This window comes from Vigna unguiculata, chromosome 4 (genome assembly GCF_004118075.2).
Source record: "Vigna unguiculata cultivar IT97K-499-35 chromosome 4, ASM411807v1, whole genome shotgun sequence".
Classification (NCBI taxonomy): Eukaryota; Viridiplantae; Streptophyta; class Magnoliopsida; order Fabales; family Fabaceae; genus Vigna; species Vigna unguiculata.
The window spans coordinates 41,608,584-41,624,520 of NC_040282.1; the positions used below are offsets into that span (position 1 = coordinate 41,608,584).

A 15,937-nucleotide genomic window follows, 5' to 3' on the forward strand; every position below is an offset into this window, starting at 1 on the left:
GGACAAATTTAAATACCATTTTTAGTAGATAAAACCTTGGTAGTTAACGACAGTGATCAATTCATTATAATGACTAATTTAAAGACTAATTTAGAAACTATTTTCATTACCAATAATTTTTAGTTTATAAATTAATCACTATAGTGACTAATTATTTTTATTTCTAAAATTAGTCAGTAATCAAATATTTTTTTTGTAGTGATTTATTATCATAAGATAATTAAGTCAGTTTAGTATGTAAAGAGTTTAGTGCATGCAGTCAGTAACTTTTAATTAGCCAAGATTAGGTTATAAGTAATTCTTTTATATAGAGACAACATTATGAAAATGTTATCTTTTTGTAACATTTACTTTAATAAATATTAGTAAATGTTTTCTTCAGTGAAATAAAACGTATTTTATAAATTCGGCAAATAACCTTTTATAAAAATATTGTGATTTAATGTAGACAACATTTTTATACAAATATCAGAAACTGGGACACAGTCATTCAAACTCAGTTCATCATTACCTTATCATACATAAATTGGCATGTACATTCAGAAATGTTAATGATGTGTTTAGGATTGCTGACGTGAAGTAGTTGTTACTAACTCAAATGTTTTTATATACCTATGATTGTTATTTGGTGAATGTTACTTTTTATTTGTTCTTCTTACGATTGTGGTATAGTTTTAAACCGTTCAGTGATTAGTAATAAGGCAATACAGTTACTTTTATATAAACCTTATTTCCCATGTTTTCATTCCCTTTGCCACTGCAGAAATTAAAACAGAGAAAAGGTACTACAAAAATGCAGGAGACAATGGTTTTGTTTTATTCTGCCATGTGTATACTACATCAAAGGGAGAATCTAGATATTTATGTAGAAATCATTTATCTAAAATATATTGTAAAATATCTAACGTTGTTTCCAATAACAAACACGTACGCATTTTACAGTTCAACAATTACACAAACTTTACATGTTTTCTGACAACTACATAAAATCCTGCCTCTACAAATTGCGTAAATAAACGAAAACTTGGGGAAGAAAATTGTAGCGTAAGAAGTAAAAGCTATTATTGTAATGCTAACTGCTTTAATGTCACTCTCCAAAACTGAGTCCAGTTTTTCTGTTTTTTTTTTCTTCCTGTGTGGATCGTTAAAAACACGCGGTATTAGTGATCATTAGTATATCTTGAAAGTACAGTAGAAAAAACAAACAACACAGAAAAGACCAGTTGAGGTTATAAATTCAACAAGATGAAAACAAATACAAGTTCAAGTCCCAAGAAAAGGAAGTTAAAAGTACTTGCATTTTCACAATTGTGTTTGTTTCAAGAACTATCTCTGAATCAAGTCAAGGGCCAACCGATGAGGGTGTCTTCTGCTCCCTCCAGATTCAGATAGGAATGCTGTACAGAGATAAATATGATTAGCACCAGATATCGGCTTCCAATTAAATCATTAGTTTAAAATTAACAATCAACAACTAACAAAAGAAATTATTAGACAAAGTGATGAATGTATTAGCACAAGAAATTTGTAGAGCTGCGTTTTTAGATTAAAGTGGGAGAGAGATCAAACAAATTTCTGACAAATTCTAGTTTAATCACATTGCTTCAATGAGATTCTACAATCCATAGCTAGGATCAGTTACGGTGCTCAGTGACTAATGCATTTGATCCACGGTGTCTCTTGCATTTTTAAGAAGCTCTATCATGATAGGAAAGATGTTTGAAATATTCTTCAACACATACTTACTGACTCAATTTAAACAATTAATCAATGACAATTTTTTACTATTAGGCAAAGCTTGGCAGAGACAGCTTGATCAAAAACGCTAAAAGGCACTAGATAACAACCATCACACTGAGAAAAATTAGATATAAAAGATAATGTTTATATTAAAAGTAAATAATATAAATCTAATATATTATCTCTCATTTATCCTCACAAGTATTTCTTTTGCTTAGTAAATGCCATTTACACAGTCAAATGTTTGCGCCTAACAAGATTGTAATTGAAAAGGTAGAGAGATAGTGAAGAGTATCAACACCTGTTGAAGAGGCAGACAAACGGGAATTATTGCACATCTAATTTTAAACTTCTGAGCGAACACTTAGTTTTTGAATGTGAGCAATCTTTTTCCAGTCTTGGCCTTGAGGATTCTGACAACGTTGTTCCAACAATGGACAGTTCCGGATTTCAAGAGAGGAGATGGATTTGGGGAGACCATCCTCTGGTAAGCATTGGAGGTTGGGGCAGCTAGAAGTGTGAGAGAGGAGAGGTGGCAGAGACCCTTATAATGCATCTTTTAAGATTTGGGCAATCATAGATTCGTAGAGAAGTGATAGAGTGTGGTAGCAAAACTTCATCGGGAAAAAACTCCACATCTATATTTTCAATCCACAAGCTTCCCAGACATGTGTTGGTACCCAAGGTCTCTCTCAGGGAGGCAATAAGTTTGAAACTTGAGAGAGACACATTGTTTACCGTTGATGGCAAACCTCCAACCGAGAACATCTCCACTTTTGGACAATACATTATTCGTAGTCCATTAAGAGACGGAAGCAGGATTCTCATGCGTTTTGGCAACAATTTCAAATTTTCCGCTCCATAAATTTCAATAGCCCATAGTCGTGGAGCAGATAGCCCTTCACTAGGAAATGATTCAAATCTAGAACAAAGGCTAATTGACAAGTGCTTGAGATGATTATGAGTGTGATCTTGTGAAATCATTTGTAGGTTACGACAATTAACCAATGAAAGAACCTTTAGTTTTGGGAAGAAATCTAGTCGAAAGTTTGTCAGAGAATCACAACCGCAAATGATCTGAATTTCTTCAAGCAGATCAAAGCCACGACCCATTGGAATATTCATAATTGGAAAAGCACAAAAGTTCAAGTCTTCAAGTGAATTATGAGATATAATATGCTCACACCTTTCAAGGAACGATGCTTTCATGCTGCCAGTTATATAAAGATGCTTTACATTAACAAGTTGATCTGGCAGACCTTTTAGTTTGGGACATTCATACACCTTGAGCATTTCAAGACGTGGAAAGCAACAGTCTTACGTTCACATTCTTCCAATTCCTTCATCTTTGAAAATGTCATCTTTCCAAAGATGTAAACGAAGAAGAGCTATTCCCATAAAATTCAGCACCAATGCTCACTATTCCATCAAATCCAATAATCTGAAGGGCCTTCAGAGATGACAATAGTCCAAGGGGAGGCAAACACAAACAATATTTGCAATCCTTCAGCTTTAAGAACACCAATTTGATAATGAATTATCAAACACCCAACTTGGGAATTCTGTACCACCATAGCTCTTGATTGACAAATGTTCCAAGTTTTTGGAAGGTTTTAGATTCTCCAATACTTTCTTTTCTTTCCTTGGATCATCAGGGATATGGTCTGACTTCCATCTTAACTCTAACTTCACAAGATGTTTATTATTCAGATTTGCTTCTAATGCATCTACAGGATTTACAATATTTTGCACCTCATTAATTGATAGTCTCCTTGAAGATTGAGCCTCCTAGATGCTTAGTACTGACTCCTTATTTTTATCGACAAAAACCGCACTGAGTACTTGAAGATTCTTCAACTCTCCAAATGCGTCGGCATCTTTGTCACTTTTGTTTTTTTAAATTCAAGACAACGCAATTGGTGAGTTTATGCAAATTTAAGGGCAACTCCTCCAAACTTGAACAATAGTTCAACTTCAAGATTAGCAAATTATAAAGCAAACATGTTGAGTCAGGTAGTTTTTGTATCCCAGTTCTCGAAAGATCTAAAGAATGGAGATGTTAAGATCACCAATAGAATCAGGGACTTCTCTAAGCTCAGAATATTGATCCAAAGATAATACACCTAAAAGCTTAAGTTGGAAAACAATTCATGTACCAAAATCTTGAATTGCAAAGGATAATAATCAATATCTCTTCTCCCAAATTCTTTAATTGGAAAAAAAGAACGCAGTTTCTTAGCATCAGTTAAACTCCCAAAACCATCAAACATTCTACATCATCGAATGCAAATGAAAAATGACGGGTTGTTTTGGGTATGCAGTTTCCTTTATCAAATTTCATCCTGAAACAGAAGTCCGCACAAACATATTTTTCCAAATCATTCAGAAGGTCATGCATGGAGAAACATGTTTTGAAATCTGATTGAAGAAAGAAAGACCTCGTTAGTAAATCATTGAAATACTGTTCACCAATTTCTTCTAGACTGTTGCTCTGTTGAGAGCAATGGAGAAAATCTTGAGCTATCCACAATAAAATTAATTCCTTCTTGTCAAATTCATAATCTTTTGGAATAATGCACAATAAGCAAAGCACCTCTTGAGATTAGAAGGAAGGTGTTGATAACTCAGTAGTAGAGCAGGCATAATTTCAACTTCTTTGGGTAAGTCCCATATGTCACTTTCCAACACGCTTTGCCAATCTGAAATGGAGGACTTTGTGCGAAGAAGACTTCCAATTGTTTTCAGAGCAAGAGGTAATCCTTTGCATTTCTCAACTATCATTCTCCCAATCTCCTTTTTTCATCATTCAATTCATGCTCGTCATCTCTTAATGCGTGTTTTTCAAAAACATTCCAGCATATATCCTTTTGTAATTGCTTTAGGCGATGCAATTTAGACCTCATGATAGAAGCAACTTTCTCACCACGTGTTGTCACAAGAATTCTACTTCCTGGAGCCCCACAGATAAGAGGAGTTCGCACAGCTTCCCACTTTTCTTGTCTTTCGTTCCAAACATCATCCAAAACAAGAAAAAATTTCTTTTCTGATATTTTTCTTTCAATCTTTCATGAACCATTTGCAGGTCTCCGCTATCATCTTTAGATTTAGTGACTGCCTCAAGAATTGTTTTGTCACTGTCAAAACATTAAAATGATCAGAAACACAAACCCAAGCTGTGATATCAAATTTAGCCTCCTCCAGTTTTGTGTCATTGTAGACATGTTGGGCAAGTGTGGTCTTACCCAACCCACCCATTCCTACAATTGAAAGTATTGATGGCTGGTCATGATTCTCAGTTTCAGATGTGAGCCAATTTAAAATCATTTCTTTGTCTGCATCTCTGCCATAAATAACACTTTCAACCACCAAAGAGGATGATTGCAATTTTTGTGGCTCTTTGCTACCTGATCCATCAGCAGAGTAAATACCCTCTTTCAAACCAAGAGCATCCTTTTGCTTTGCAAGATATTCTAGTTTTTCTAGGATTTCTTTCATCTCTAATTCAATTTTCTTGTTAAACGAACTGAAAGTAGAGGTGAAGAAGGTAGATACCTTGTAAGTAAAGGTTTGAGGTTCAGATCCAGCTTCCACTTGGCATCTGGTGAGTTCATAATCTATTTCACCCAACAGATCCTCTGCATCAAAGACAGCCTCCTTGACAGAAAGAAGCCATGCTTTGACGTGTGGATCTCTGAACTGCTTTTGTTCTGCATCATCAGCGAGAGCATTGATGGAGTGCAGCATGATGTTCAAATTGCCCAACAGCTTCTCATCAAGTTTTCTTCCACGAAAGAAGTCTACAACTTTAGGAGAAGCCAGCCTATCAAATGCAACTTGTAGAAAAGCAGAAAGAAGAGCACCACCAACAAGTTCTGCTGCCATGGTAGGAAATGTAAAATGATGGGAAGAATGAAAACCAGTTATTTGAAATGCAGTTTGTGACAAGGATTCAGTGCAGGATGGTATATCTATTGATAGGATGAGTAGTAAAGTATATTAGAAAGGATGAGTTGACTTTAAGGATGGTGGAACATCGTTTCTTTGATGGCTACTCTCAAACAACATCTCATTTGAGTCTTTCTTAAAAGCTTAATTCCACAATTATTCGTTGCATTCACACATTGAGCCAATCATAAAGAGCGATGGTTGGGTTAGGAGTGGACGGTTCAAACACTGGATACATATTTTATATATGTTTGATTAAGACATAAACATGAGTTCTATATTCTATGGTTTTGGTTCGTTGAATGGTATAAAATGCTGAGTGTAGGAAATGTGTATCCAAAAAGGTTGTTGGTCCCAAAGTCTAGCAATAATTGTTTGTTTATTTCTAATATGATATGACAAACGTATATTTAATGAATAAAAGTCTGACGCTATACGTCATTATTTTATTGTGGATATATAGAAGATACACCTAAATATCAATCACTTAAATATGTTTTAACAGTTTTTAACGTATTTCAAATTTCAGGATATAAATTCATCATTTTAAAATTAAAATAATGCTTATATATGCACTTTATATTAGAAATTTTCTCTTATATTAGATTATTATGCTACGTTTTAAAAAACTAACGAAGTATATTTTGCACTATAATGCAATAAAAATTTATTATCTTGTGTTTTGTAAGGAACTAAAAGAAATAGTTAGGAGTAGAAATGGTATGTTAAAAGTGATGTTTGGATATTTTATTATTAAAATACAAGACTTGTAAATAGAAAATTCGTTTATAATACTAAAAAATTGAAGCCAAAATATCAAATGCAGCCTGAATGAATGAAATTTTGAACAGTTAAATGTGTGAATGTGTGTATTGTAAAGTCTGAATCCAACCCAGCTTTCTAAAGATTTGATCACAGAACTTGTTAGATTAAGTTAAAAGAAGGTCAGTTGGAAAATCTTCAGACTGTCATTTTGAAATAGATGAAGAGATTATTGGATTCATACACAATAATTTGGACCTGGTACGCAATCTTTCTCCTGTGGTAATTTACAAATGGGACTTGTGCACATCTAATTTTAACTTCTACTTCATCTTATTACCAAATTGTTATATTTTCAATGTGAGCAATCTTTCCTCAGTCTTTGTCTTCTGAATTTTGACAACGTTGTTTTAAGCAATGGACAATCCCAAATTTTAAGAGCAGAGAGATGGATTTGGCAAACCCTTATAGTCTATCTTTTAAGATTTGGACAGTAACAGATTTGTAGAGAGGTGAGGGAGTGTGGTAGCAAAACCTCAGCGGGAAAAGACTCCACATCCACATTTGTAATACACAACCTTTTATATTTGATTTAACAGATAACAATAGCAAAACTCATCTCACCATCTCCTTTAAAACATAGTTCTGTTGTTTTAGTAAATACCGATCACAGAGTGAAATATTTGCAACTAAGAAAATTGTAATTGAAAAGGTAGAGAGATATTGCAGAGAATTAGCACATCTTGAAAGAGACAGACAAATGAGAATTATATTGTATACACATCTAATTTTGAACTTCTACTTCATCTTATTCCCCAATTATCAATTCTTTAATATGAGCGATCTTTAACCAGTCTTCGCCATCAGGATTCTGACAACGCAGTTGGAGCAATGGACAATCCTGAATTGTTAGAGAAGAGATGGATTTGGGTAGACCCTCCACCGGTAAACATTGAAGGTTGTGACAGTGAAGAAGTGTGAGAGAAGAAAGGTTACAGAGACCCTTATAGTCCAGTTTTTAAGATTTGGGCAATTAAAGATTCGTAAATTGGTGAGAGAGCGTGGCAGCAAACCTTCATTTGGAAAAGACTCCACATCCACATTTTCAATAAACAACCATTCAAGACATGTGTTGGCATCCAAGGTTTCTCTCAAGGAGACAATAAGTTTTAAACTTGAAAGAGACACATATTTTACATTTGTTGGCAAACCTTCTTCTGAGAGAATCTCCACTTGTGGACAATCAATTATCCGCAGGTTATTAAGAGATGGAAGCAGGATTTTCATGCGTTTTGGCAACAACTTCAAATTCCCTGTTCCTTGAATTGCAATTTTTTGGAGCCACGGTGCAAGTAACCCTTCACTGGGGAATGATTCAAATTGAGGGCAATCTTCAATTGTTAGTTCATTGAGATGATCATGAGGGTGCTCTTGTGAAATTCTTCGTAAGTTTTGGCACCTTTGCAATTTAAGTAAACGAAGCTTTGGAAACAAATCTAGCGGAAAAATTGTAAGAGAGTCGCAGCCACCACTAATCTTTATTACTTCAAGGAAATCATTATGGGTAGTGGGAATACTCACAAATGGACTTGAATAAATATTCAAGATTTCAAGCGACGATGTGTCCATGCTGTTTTCACTAATGATGAGCTCATCACAATAATGAATAGTTAGTTCCTTTGAATGAAGAAGTTGCTCTGAGAGACCTTTCAACTTGGGACATCTATCGATAGAAAGATGTCGAAGACGTGGAAAAGAAGTAGTTTACATTCCCATTCTTCCATTCCTTCATGGAGTAGAATACCAATATTTCCAACGACTTGAACGAAGAACGGTTTGCCCCATAAAATTCAGCACCAATGCTCACTATTCCATCAAACCCTATAATCTGTAGAATCCTTAGAGATGACAAAAGTCCAAAGGGAGGCAAACATAGGCAATATTTACAGTCGGCCAACCATAAGGACACCAAATTTGATAATGAATTGTCGAATACCCAACTTGGGAATTGTGTACCACCATAGTTAAGGATTGACAAATGTTCCAAGTGTTTGGATGGTTGTAGATTCTCAAGTACTTTATTTTCTTTTCCTGGATCATCAGAGACATGGTTCGAATTCCAAATTAACTCTAGTACCACAAGGTGTTTATTTTTCAAATTTGCTTCTAATGCATCTAAAGGATTCATAATATTTTGCACCTCCTTAATTGATAACCTTCCATGATGATTGAGTTTCAGTCCTCCTAACTGCCTAGTACTGAACTCACTATTTCTATCAATACAAAATGTATTCAGTACTTGAAGATTCTTCAATCTTTCAAAATACATTGGCATCTTTGTCACTTTCGTACTTTCAAATTCCAGGCAACTCAATTTGGTGAGTTTATGCAAATTTGAGGGCAACTCCTCCAAATTCCGACAATAATTCAACTTCAGTATTAGCAAGTTATAGAGCAAACATGTTGAGTCAGGCAGTTTTGTTATCCAAGTACCCGAAAGGTCCAACGAATTGAGATGTTTAAGATCACCAATAGAATCTGGGACCTCTTTAAGTCCTGAACAACAAGACAATGATAAGACACGCAAAAACTTAATCTTGGAGAACAAATCATGTATAGAAATCTTGAACTGCCAAGCAGAAGGGGTAAGGTTCCCAATATGTTTAATCGGAAGAAAAGAACGCAGTCTTTTAGCATCAGTTAAGCTCCCAAAACAATCAAAGTATCTTACATCATCGAATGCAAATGAAAAATGACGAGTTGTTTTGGGTATAGAGTTTCCTTTATCAAATTTCAATCTGAAACAGAAGTCTCCACAAACATACTTTGCCAAATCATTCAAAAGGTCATGCATGATGAATTGCATTTTGAAGGTTGATTGAAGAAAGAAAGACCTCGTTAATAAATCATCGAAATACTGCTCACCAATTTCTTGTACATTTTTATTCTGTTGAGAGTGATGGAGAAACCTTCGGCCATCCACAACAAAATTAATTCCTTCTTGTCAAACTCATAATCTTTTGGAAATAGAGCACAATAAGCAAAGCACCTCTTGAGGTGAGAAGAAAGATGTTGATAACTCAATAATAGAGCCGGGATTATTTCAACTTCTTTCGGTAAGTCCCATATGTCACTTTCCAATACACTTTGCCAATCTAAAATGGATGACTTTGTACAGAGAAGACTTCCAATTGTTTTCAAAGCAAGAGGTAATCCTTTGCACTTCTCAACAATCCTTCTACCAATCTCCTTTTTCTCATCATTCAATTCAAGATCGTCATCTTTTAGTGCTTGTTTTTCAAGACTTTCCAGCATTCATCCTCTTCTAATTGCTTTAAGCGATGCACTTTAGACTTCATGTTAGAAGCGACTTTCTCACCACGTGTTGTCACAATAATTCTACTTCCTGGAGCCCCATATCTAAGAGGAGTCTGCACAGCCTCCCATTCTTCTCGCCTCTCGTTCCAAACATCATCCAAAACAAGAAGAAATCTCTTTCCAGATACTTTTTCTTTCAATCTTCCATGAACCATTTCTAAGTCTGCGCTATCATCTTTAGATTTAGTGATTGCCTCGAGAATTGATTTCGTCACTGTCAAAACATCAAAATGATCGGAAACACAAACCCAAGCTCTGATATCAAATTTAGCCGCCTCCATCTTTGGGTCATTGTATACATGTTGGGCTAGTGTGGTCTTACCCAACCCACCCATTCCCACAACAGAAAGTATCGATGGATGGTTATGATTGTCGGTTTCAGATATGAGCCAATTAAAGATCATTTCTTTATCCGCATCCCTGCCATAAATTACAGTTTCAACCACCAAAGAAGATGATGGCAATTTTGTGACACTTTACTTCGTGATCTATCACCAGAGTAAATACCCTCTTTCAAACCAAGAGCACCCTTTTGCTTTGAAAGATATTCTAGTTTTTCTAGGACTTCTTTCATCCCTGATTCAATTCTCTTGTTAAATGAACTAAAAGTGGAGTTGAAGAAATTCGATACCTTATAAGTAAAGGTTTGAGGTTGGGATTCAGCTTCCACTTGGGATCTGGTGAGTTCATAATCTATTTCACCCAAGAGATCCTCTGTATCAAAGACAGCCTCTTTGACAGAAAAAAGCCATGCTTTAATGTGTGGATCTGTGAACTGTTTTTGTTCTGCATCATGAGCGAGAGCATTGATGGAGTGCAGCATGATGTTCAAATTGCCGAGAAGCTTCTCATCAAGTTTTCTGCCGCGAAAGAAATCAACAACTGAGTAGAAGCCAGCTTGTCGAATGCAACCTGAAGAAAAGCAGAAAGAAGAGCACCACCAACAACTTCTGCTGCCATGATAGGAGTTGGAAATGGAGTGAATGATGAATGGAAGTGTGTAATTTACGCGGGGATTCAGTGCAGGGATGGCATGATGAAATGTAGTTAGATTAAGTTTGGTTGAGCAATATATGAGATTGGAGTTATGAAATTGATTGGACGGTTGTGATGAATGAAAGTATGAAATCCTAATATTGGAAGAGGGTTGTGGGCCCAGTGAAGCAATAATTGTTGGGTCTTTCTGATCATAAAATGTTCACAGCTGTAATCCATGAATGGATGTCTCACAATAAGAATCAGCACTGTCATCTGACTCTTTATACAGTATTTTGAAACCAAAACTTTATATGGGCGAAGGAAACTGTAATTGTTTGGACATTCTCTGACTTGTAAATATCTTTTCTACTTCAATTATCTTATATTCATGTACTAATTCTCATCCTTTCTTTATTCACTAAATTCGCTATCTTAAGCTAGTTTAGCGTATGCAGTGAGTAATTTTTAATTAGCCAAGATTTGGTTTATTAGTCTTTCTTTGTTCCATTATTTAACATTTCTTAATTGGTTTAACAGTAATTTTCATCTCTTTATTTACAATTGTTTCACTTTAATCTTATTGCTTTACAAGGTCCTCAGTTAGTCCACTTTTATTTACAATAGTACGCTAATTTTTTTAAATATTGTTTCATCGACTAACTCGAGAGTGGGACCTATGACATCTATTTGATATTATTTTTACAATGAAGACAGGAAAGCTTTATCTCTTTATACATCATGAACTAGTCCTTTTGAAAAAGCTGCTGATAAGCCTCCATTTGTTCATGTTTTTCTAGATTAATATTCGGTTTTCCTTCAATAAACAGTAGTTTTTCTAAGTCTTTGTTAATTTGGTATCCTTAGTTAGATTTTTGTTAGAATTTTATATTTGTTTCATTTTAGGATTTTCAGAAAAATAAAAAGAAATACTTGGAGTTGAATAAATATGTTGATAGCAACTGTGCTGCAGAGAATTGGAGTTGAGCAGTTTTGAGCAATCCTTGAAGAACAACTTGTAAAAATGTTGAATCTTGTTGTTTAAGTTTACTTTCATCATTTGAATCTGGTTCATTGCTTTAGTTCCAGTTTTGATAGCAAATTTCAGTTTTTACCCCATTTCAGAAAGTTAGGTTAATTAGTTTAGTTAGTTTTCCCCATTTTAGAAATCTAATTCTGCACTTGTTCTTAGCATCAATTCTTGGTTATAGTTTTCAATTAGTATGTTTCTAGACTACATTGCATGTTGCGTCCATGATTCAAATCATTTTATTGCATCTTAATTCAGTTTTGCTGATCAATTTTCATAATTTAGTTTTCAGTGGCATACACTACTCACTGTTTTCGTTTCAGTTTGCTGTCTAATTTTGTTTCTTGGTTTCAATTTGTTGTTTTTAGTTTAGTTTTCTGATTCTAAAGTCGCTTATTACATTGTTGTATTGATTAAAGTGTGTTTCAATTGCTCTCATAATCCATTTCATATTTCAGTTTCATTCAGGCATTTTATCAAACAGTTTTATCCAGTTTTCATTTTCACTCAGACATTTCATCAGACACTTTTTTTTTCATAGTAACTCACGGTTTTTCGTGCCTTCCATTGTTGTTTCATGTTACATTCCCCTTTTCGTTGCTTTATATGTTTTCATTAGTCAATTCTTGCCACTCTAATTCTTTCTCGCATTGAATTTTGCAACATTACTCACTTTTCTGTAATGCATTTTAACTCTGCATTCATGTGTTTTTCTGATATTGTTTTTAGCTTAGTTCTTTGTGGCTATGTCATGCTTTAGGATAGCCCTTTTAGTTTTAATTGTTATTTACACTTTCTTGTTTTAAAAGCACCACAAGCTTTGCATTTCATTCTCTAACAGACTTATTTAATCAACTACTTGAATCATGTTTTCTTGGATTGGTTGACCCTATACCACATTAGGCGGTAACATCGGATTTTGTTTCAATCTGAACGCGATAAAGGGTTCAACACTTGCTTTCTTGTAATTGCATCAATGTCCTTTCTTAAAATGGGGATGTATTATAGAAATTTTTATTAATGTCTTTTTAAGGGTGTCAATTATCTTGCATTGAGCTTAGTTCAATCTTTCAGATGGTCAAGTTGAGAAAATTAGTGTCTGTAATAATTTTGGATTGATATATGTTTATGTACCCTGGCGTTTTGTTAGGAAGAGAAGAGGTCTTGTGACGAATATAGAATTATATAGTATATCACTCTTATTCAAGTGTTCGTTATATTGTCGAGTTTTTTTTTTCATACTTCTTTGATTTCCTTTTATCTTAATTATCAACACCTATGCTTCTGTGGATGCTTGATAATAATTTCTTAGAGAAGAACATTCTGCTACAACTATCTTATTCTACAAAATTTTGACACAGTTTCATCTCCATGAGATAATAAACTTTCTTTCTTGCAACATGTGTTTATCATACACCAATTTCAAAATCAAACCCTCTTTATCTTGGAACATGTAAAAGAAAGCTCATATACTGATATTGAACTATTATTATATAGTATTGTAGTTGACATTAATATCATGAACCTCACTTTACAAAGGTATCATGTTTCTAGTTGTTTTTGGAACTTGCATCAGATAATAAAGATCATTTATATGTAAATTATATTGTAAATTGCTTCTATTGCTTCTTCCATTAACAAATACAAGGACCATTTTCGGTACAACAAATACTTAAGCTTTACCTACCTAATCTACATCACGTGACTGCTACACAAATTATCCTCTCCTAATCTTATAAACAAATGGAAACCCAAGAGAAAAAGAGAAATCAAATACAATTTCAAAGTCTAAGAATATATGTTTAGAAGCATTTACATTTTCAATATCAGTCAGGTGTATTAGTTTCCTTGGACCTGTTTAGGTAACTCATCATCAGATAAACCAATTTGAATCCCTTCTACTAGTTTTCTCTTTGTATAATATCATGGTACATTGGCAGAAAGCGATGGCGATTTTAGAAAGAGCTAAAGGAGAAATAGGGTAGCAGCACACACACAACAACCATAGTACTACTCACACGAGCTTTTTGTTTGGGTGAAGATCGACAACATATGACAGAAGCACAATTAGTGGCAAGCTCAAAGAAGGACCTTTCCAAATTCTTGTTAAGCGAATAATCTAAGGACTTCCCATCGATTATCAAGCCAAACCCAGAAGAACTTCCTTTATTTGCATTACAACTCTCTTTTGCAGAGTTAATTTGTGAGATTCCTTCTCCAATTTGCTTCTTAATGCTTTCAAGAGAAGCCTAAGAAATTTTTGTATCAAAGATCTACAATAGTGAAAGAATATTAAATTCCAAAAATATGCCAAGGCCGTGTACCTTTGCTAGAGCCTGCTTGTCCCTTTGTTTTTCCAAGTATAGGATATATGAGGAATCAAGAGTGATCACTATCTTTTTCATGTCCTTTCTAATAAGTAAACTGCAAGCATACCTGTACAATGAAAAGGGTGGAAAATAAGTTCAATTTTACACAACCTTAAGATTTTGTACCTTAAGCAATCTTTAATACAGACAAAAGAAATTTTAATAATTAATAAAATTTTGTACCTTAAGACAAAATTTTGCAGGAACAACATGATAGAAGATGCCTAGAGCGATCACTTGAAGTGAAGACATTGGAAGCCATTGCAAGAAACTTGTGTAAAAAGCACATCCCCGACTCGGTAATACTCTTGAATTACAAATAAAAATTTACAAGTCAGTCTCAGGAAGAATAATAGATCAATAGTCAAGAAGGAAAATGAAATATTCAACAGTCTAGAATTCTTAAGGAAAATCAAATTTGACAATGGCGTGACTGCATTGGACCCTGTTCTAAGAAAATTTGAAGGCTCAATTTTATCAGTTTATCGGTTGTTTTGATTTAATCGATTAAGTATATAAATAATCCATATCACATAACTGTTTCAATATAGAACACACTGATTCAATATAAAATTTAGCAGAGCAACAAACAATAAAAAAATACTAAAGTGATTAATAGTAGATTTTTTTAATCAATAAATCCATAATGATATTTGCAACATACTTAGTAATATTTTTCAAAAGCAAACAGATAAGAACAGCAAGAGGCAGCTTATAAAAAAATGTTTGATTTCCTAAACAAAGTTATATTGTTGTCAATTAACAAGTAACCCATTAAAACTCGTCTCACCGTCTCCTTTAAAGGCAACTGTCGTTTAGTAAGTGCCGATAACAGAGTGAAGTATTTGTAACTAAGAACTTTCTAATTTTCTTTGATGAAGGTTGGGACATCCAAAATATATGACAGAGGAGATGTGAGATAGACCCTTGTAGTCAAGCTTTTTAAGATTTGGGCAAAAACGGATGTGTAGAGTGGTGAGAGAGCGTGGCAACAAAACTTCACCGGGAAAAGACTCCACCTCCAACTTTTCAACAATCAAGCTTTCAAGACATGTATTGGCATCCAATGTGTCTCTCAGGGAGGCGATAAGTTTTAAGCTCGAAAGAGACATCTTTTTTAAATTTGATGGCAATCCTTCATCTGGGAACATCTCCACTTTTGGACAATCAATTATCTCCAACTCAGTAAGAGATGGGAGTAGGATTTGCATACGTTTTGGCATCAACTTCAAATTCTCCGCTCCTCGAATTGAAATTATTTGTAGCCACGGCGCAGCTAATCCTTCACTGGGAAATGATTCAAATTGAGGGCATTCACTAATTCTTAATACCTTGAGATGATTATGAGCGTGCTCCTCCTGTGAAACTCTTCTTAAGCTTTGGCACCTACTTAATTGAAGTAAATGGAGCTTTGGAAAGAAATCTAGTGGAAAGATGGTGAGAGAGTCGCAGTCACTATTAATCTCCATTGCTTCAAGAAAATCGTAATGGATCATAGGAATATTCACAAGTGGGCATAGACTAATTACGAGCTTATCACAGTTATTAATATCTAGACTCTTTAAATAAAGAAGTTGCTCTGGCAGACCTTTCAGCTTGGGACATTTGTAGATAGATAGATTTTGAAGACGTGGAAAAGATATGTAGTTTTACATTCCCATTCTTCCAATTCCTTCATGTTGTAGAATCCCAATTTTTCCAAAGATTTGAATGAAGAAGGGGTGCTCCCATAAAATTC

The 15,937-nt window shown here is 34.4% G+C and overlaps 2 pseudogenes; both read right to left on the reverse strand.

The window, feature by feature from the left end:
• Positions 1 to 1,991: 1,991 nt before the first annotated feature.
• Positions 1,992 to 5,718, reverse strand: LOC114180233 (annotated as a pseudogene).
• Positions 5,719 to 7,025: 1,307 nt separating this feature from the next.
• On the reverse strand, positions 7,026 to 10,945 carry LOC114181574 (annotated as a pseudogene).
• Positions 10,946 to 15,937: the final 4,992 nt, after the last annotated feature.